Raw genomic sequence first — 6,413 nt, 5'->3', positions numbered from 1 at the left:
GGTCAAAATCTTGACTGGGGATGCTCTTGCACACACTTGCAGAGGGCATGCAAATGGTGGAATGAACCTCCTCTTCACAAACAGTATTTGAAAGGTCCGGCTCACATATGGCATCCACGGACACACTTAGACTCTCCTCTGGGATTTGTGACATTTGTGAACTCGCCTTTGTCTTAAAAACTTTCATTCTTTTTTTTGTAGTAGCAGAAGGGCTACCATCATTCTTCTGAGACGCTGTACCATCAGTCAGAAACAAAGGCCAAGGCCGTAGCCTTTCCTTCCCACTGCGTGTGGTGAACGGCATATTGCCAATTTTATTTTTCTCCGCACGTGACTTAATTTTTTTTTTATGGACCATTGTAAAATTTGATTTCTGCTTTGCTTTTACATGGCCTCTAGGCCTTTGACCATCGGCCTTGCCATCATGAATCTGACTGGTGGTAGCAGCTTCAGAAGTTCTATCAGGTTGCTGATCTCCCACTATTTCCTCCTCCATCATCCTCCCCCCAAAAAAAATTTTTTATACTTTTTTTTATTTTTCTGATTTTTTACACTGGACACAGCCTGTGACACTGGACACTGCCCCTGGTCACTGGACACTGCAGCACGACACAGCCCGTTACACAGGATATATGTTGTCACACTGGACACTGGATTTATGCCGTCACACTGGACACTGGATATATGTCGTCACACTGGACACAGGATATATGTCGTCACACTGGACAATGGATATATGTCACGCTGGACACAGGATATATGTCGTCACACTGGACACAGGATATATGTCGTCACACTGGACACAGGATATATGTCGTCACACTGGACACTGGATATACAGTATGTCGTCACACTGGACACTGGATATATGTCGTCACACTGGACACTGGATATATGTCGTCACACTGGACACAGGATATATGTCGTCACACTGGACACAGGATATATGTCGTCACACTGGACACAGGATATATGTCGTCACACTGGACACAGGATATATGTCGTCACACTGGACACAGGATATATGTCGTCACACTGGACACAGGATATGTCGTCACACTGGACACAGGATATGTCGTCAGTCGTCACACAGGACAGGACACAGGATATATGTCGTGAGTGACTTGTGACACTGGATAAGATATAGGCCGTCACACTGGACACAGCCCCTTGTATTAATGCTGCCCCTGTACACAGTGTACTACTCAGCAGCACTGCAGCCCCTGCGTGTGAGCACTGCAGCACGACACAGGATATATGTCGTCACACTGGACACAGGATATATGTCGTCACACTGGACACTGGATATATGTCGTCACACTGGATACAGGATATATGTTGTCACACTGGACAATGGATATATGTCACGCTGGACACAGGATATATGTCGTCACACTGGACACAGGATATATGTCGTCACACTGGACACAGGATATATGTCGTCACACTGGACAATGGATATATGTCACGCTGGACAAAGGATATATGTCGTCACACTGGACACAGGATATATGTCGTCACACTGGACACAGGATATATGTCGTCACACTGGACACAGGATATATGTCGTCACACTGGACAATGGATATATGTCACGCTGGACACAGGATATATGTCGTCACACTGGACACAGGATATATGTCGTCACACTGGACACAGGATATATGTCGTCACACTGGACACAGGATATATGTCGTCACACTGGACACAGGATATATGTCGTCACACTGGACACAGGATATATGTCGTCACACTGGACACAGGATATATGTCGTCACACTGGACACTGGATATATGTCGTCACACTGGACACTGGATATATGTCGTCACACTGGACAATGGATATATGTCACGCTGGACACAGGATATATGTCGTCACACTGGACACAGGATATATGTCGTCACACTGGACACAGGATATATGTCGTCACACTGGACAATGGATATATGTCGTCACAGTGGACACAGGATATATGTCGTCACACTGGACACAGGATATGTCGTCAGTCGTCACACAGGACAGGACACAGGATATATGTCGTGAGTGACTTGTGACACTGGACAATGGATAAGATATAGGCCGTCACACTGGACACAGCCCCTTGTATTAATGCTGCCCCTGTACACAGTGTACTACTCAGCAGCACTGCAGCCCCTGTGTGTGAGCACTGCAGCACTGAGTTAGTTAGTTAAATCACAAAAAAAACAAAGGGTTCAGGGCTAAACACAGGGCTTAGGGCTAAATAAATCACATCAGGGCACGGGCCACAGGACAGCCCCTGGACAGTGGACACTGCAGCCCCTGCGTGTGAGCACTGCAGCACGACACAGGATATACAGATAGCGCAGGGCTTGTCTTTGCTGGGGATGGCGGAGGACTCGCCACCCGCCATCCCCCGCCCCGCGCCATCTGTATGTCGGAAGGGGACGCGCGTGCACGAGGTGCACGCGCGTCCCGTTCCGACGGAGCTTTTGCCCGGGTCCCCGCCGGCTTCCCCGGGTCCCCGCCGGTCCACACCGCCCCCCCGCAGCCCCCCGCAGCCCTGCCCGTCTCCCTGAAGCTGGAGACGGGCAGGACTGCACCCGCCGCGCCGCCTCGCCGCCCGGCTATTGAGACGCTCGTGCGTGGGAGACGCACGAGCGTCTCATTCAGCCAGAGCGCCAGATTGCTGGCGGATCGCCAGGGACACGGTCCTGGCGCTCCGCCAGCAATAATAAGCCCTGCTCCATCTGTATGTCTTCACACTGGACACAGGATATATGTCGTCACACTGGACACAGGATATGTCGTCAGTCGTCACACAGGACAGGACACAGGATATATGTCGTGAGTGACTTGTGACACTGGACAATGGATAAGATATAGGCCGTCACACTGGACACAGCCCCTTGTATTAATGCTGCCCCTGTACACAGTGTACTACTCAGCAGCACTGCAGCCCCTGTGTGTGAGCACTGCAGCACTGAGTTAGTTAGTTAAATCACAAAAAAAACAAAGGGTTCAGGGCTAAACACAGGGCTTAGGGCTAAATAAATCACATCAGGGCACGGGCCACAGGACAGCCCCTGGACAGTGGACACTGCAGAACCTGCGTGTGAGCACTGCAGCACGACACAGGATATATGTCTTCACACTGGACACAGGATATATGTCGTCACACTGGACACAGGATATGTCGTCAGTCGTCACACAGGACAGGACACAGGATATATGTCGTGAGTGACTTGTGACACTGGACAATGGATAAGATATAGGCCGTCACACTGGACACAGCCCCTTGTATTAATGCTGCCCCTGTACACAGTGTACTACTCAGCAGCACTGCAGCCCCTGTGTGTGAGCACTGCAGCACTGAGTTAGTTAGTTAAATCACAAAAAAAACAAAGGGTTCAGGGCTAAACACAGGGCTTAGGGCTAAATAAATCACATCAGGGCACGGGCCACAGGACAGCCCCTGGACAGTGGACACTGCAGCCCCTGCGTGTGAGCACTGCAGCACGACACAGGATATATGTCTTCACACTGGACACAGGATATATGTCGTCACACTGGACACAGGATATGTCGTCAGTCGTCACACAGGACAGGACACAGGATATATGTCGTGAGTGACTTGTGACACTGGATAAGATATAGGCCGTCACACTGGACACAGCCCCTTGTATTAATGCTGCCCCTGTACACAGTGTACTACTCAGCAGCACTGCAGCCCCTGCGTGTGAGCACTGCAGCACGACACAGGATATATGTCGTCACACTGGACACAGGATATGTCGTCAGTCGTCACACAGGACAGGACACAGGATATATGTCGTGAGTGACTTGTGACACTGGACAATGGATAAGATATAGGCCGTCACACTGGACACAGCCCCTTGTATTAATGCTGCCCCTGTACACAGTGTACTACTCAGCAGCACTGCAGCCCCTGTGTGTGAGCACTGCAGCACTGAGTTAGTTAAATCACAAAAAAAAACACAGGGTTCAGGGCTAAATAAAATAAATCACAACACAGGGCTTAGGGCTAAATAAATCACATCAGGGCACGGGCCACAGGACAGCCCCTGGACAGTGGACACTGCAGCCCCTGCGTGTGAGCACTGCAGCACCTAGTTAGTTAAATCACACTACAGGGCTCAGGCCACAAGTCTACAACACAGGGCACAGCACAGCACGGAGCACATGGCACGGAGCACAGCACAGGGCAGTGAGGGCAGGACACGGAGCACAGCACGGAGCACATGGCACAGAGCACAGCACAGGGCAGTGAGGGCACAGGTCAGGTCACGGAGCACATGGCACAGAGCACAGCACGGAGCACACGGAGCTTCCCAACCACCCTCTTCCCTCTCCAAGATTGGAGTGAAGATGGCGGGCGCGCGTGCGTCTTTTATAAGATCCCGCTCCCGCGAGAATCCGACAGCGCGATGATGACGTTCGGCCTCGTTATTGGTCCGGAATTCAGGCGGGAACACCCGAGCCGGCTCGGATCTGGCCCGGATCCCCGATATTCGGATCTGTCGGATCTCGGGGATCCGGACCCGCTCATCTCTAATACATATGACACGCAAGCGCCGCCAGAGCAAAACCGGAAGTATCTATAAGATAGTGACATTTGCGTTCCATTCAAAGATCCGGAAGCAGACGTCATCACTACTTCCGCAACAGAATCCGGAAGCTCTGACAGCGGGAGGAATCTACACCGTACACCTGCCGCAGCAGCGGGAACCTGTCAGCTGCTGGATGTAAATAATGGCAGTAGGAAATCGGAATGGGCGCAATACAACTGCGCTAATATGTAATGCTAATGTGGCAATATTGTTGTTTTTATTCAGCACCATTGAAGTGTCGTTTTATGCAATAATGTAATGTATACGGTAATGTTGTTTATGGACTTGTTTTCTGTATTTTTAACTCTGGGATCCGGTACATTCCAGTAAAGGTTTTATTTATCACCAAATGAGGTTGTTTGTTGGGCAGGTATAAATATCCTGGCCCTATTCATACACTCCACACCTTGAAAAAGGACCAGCATAGGTCCGAAACGCGTCAGAGTTGTGGAGTGGCGTTTCCAGTACTGCGAATCCATCCCCTCTAGGCCCCCCCTTTTTTTGCAACCTTTGGGGCACCAACTCTCCTCTAGACCCGGGTGAGTGCAGAGTTGGCAGGGATCGGAGGTGAAGCTGTACCTGGAACCTTTTTTTACTATTTTTATGTGATTTCTTTGTTTCCTTTCTGGATATTAATCGTTGTATGGATTGTGAAAATAAAACTTTGTTGCACCGTCATCTGCCTACGAGTCTAAAGCTACAAACTTATTCATGAGATCCGGGCAACCTGGGAACAAAAAGAAACCTCTGTGTGCACATAGGGCACTGCCAGAAGGTGAGCATTGATTACATGGGAATTGGAAAACGTGGGTGCTTTAAAGATACCTTTACAGGGACATAGGGCCTGTTGTACAGGTCAGTGTTTTGGGACCAATGCGTGGATATTCTCCCATATCAAAATATCAGACTCACCGATTATGTATATCTGTTTATTTTCTCCCTATGAGTATCTAAACCTTGGACAAAACACAGGACCAAGGAAGAAGGAGTGATCAACACACCTTTTCTCTCTGACAGCGCATCAATATACTCCCGCTTTGTGTTTTCTTGTATTTGAGTATTGGGGCTGGTATCCCAAGGGGGTATAAGTTGCGGCAGCCAGGTTTGGCGCAGTGATAACAATACTAAATTCTGTGAAGTACCTTTTGTTTATTTTTAATTAAATCACCATGTTTATAACCTCTCTGTTTAAATTTATCAATCATTTTATCTAGTGTTTCTTCTAATTCTAGAGGATCACTGACTATCCTTCTAGCACGGAGCATTTGAGAATAGGGTAACCCCCTTCGTGATGCTATGGGGTGATAGCAGTCGTGTGCTAGGAGGGAATTTCTGTCAGTTTTTTTTATAAAGAGGGAAGTTTTTATCATTTTGTTGGAAAAATTGATATGTACCTCCAAAAAGTCGACATCACTGACATCTATCTTGTATGTTAATTTGATTACACTGTTTGATTCATTCTGTGTTTCCAAAAGATCTCTTAAAGTGATATCATCACCTTTCTACAGAATCAGTAGGTCATCTATGAAGCGTACATAATAAATCACATTATTACTTTGAGGTGATTGGTACAGTAAAAGTTTTTCTTGGTGGTACATGAACGCATTTGCGTAGGATGGGGCCACGTTGGACCCCATCGCCACGCCCCTTTTCTGCAAGTAAAACTTGCCATCAAAATAAAAATAATTCCTTGTTAAAACAAGTTCTAGCAGTTTCAGAAAAAATGACAACGGTGGACCATTATACAAGGGATTCCCAGTCAGTAATTCCTTGGTTGCCTCCATACCTGCATCATGTGGGAT

This window comes from Crinia signifera, chromosome 2, assembly GCF_055691185.1.
Source record: "Crinia signifera chromosome 2, ASM5569118v1, whole genome shotgun sequence".
Lineage (NCBI taxonomy): Eukaryota > Metazoa > Chordata > Amphibia > Anura > Myobatrachidae > Crinia > Crinia signifera.
The sequence above is the reverse complement of the archived record's forward strand: the minus strand, read 5'-3'. Positions refer to the sequence as shown.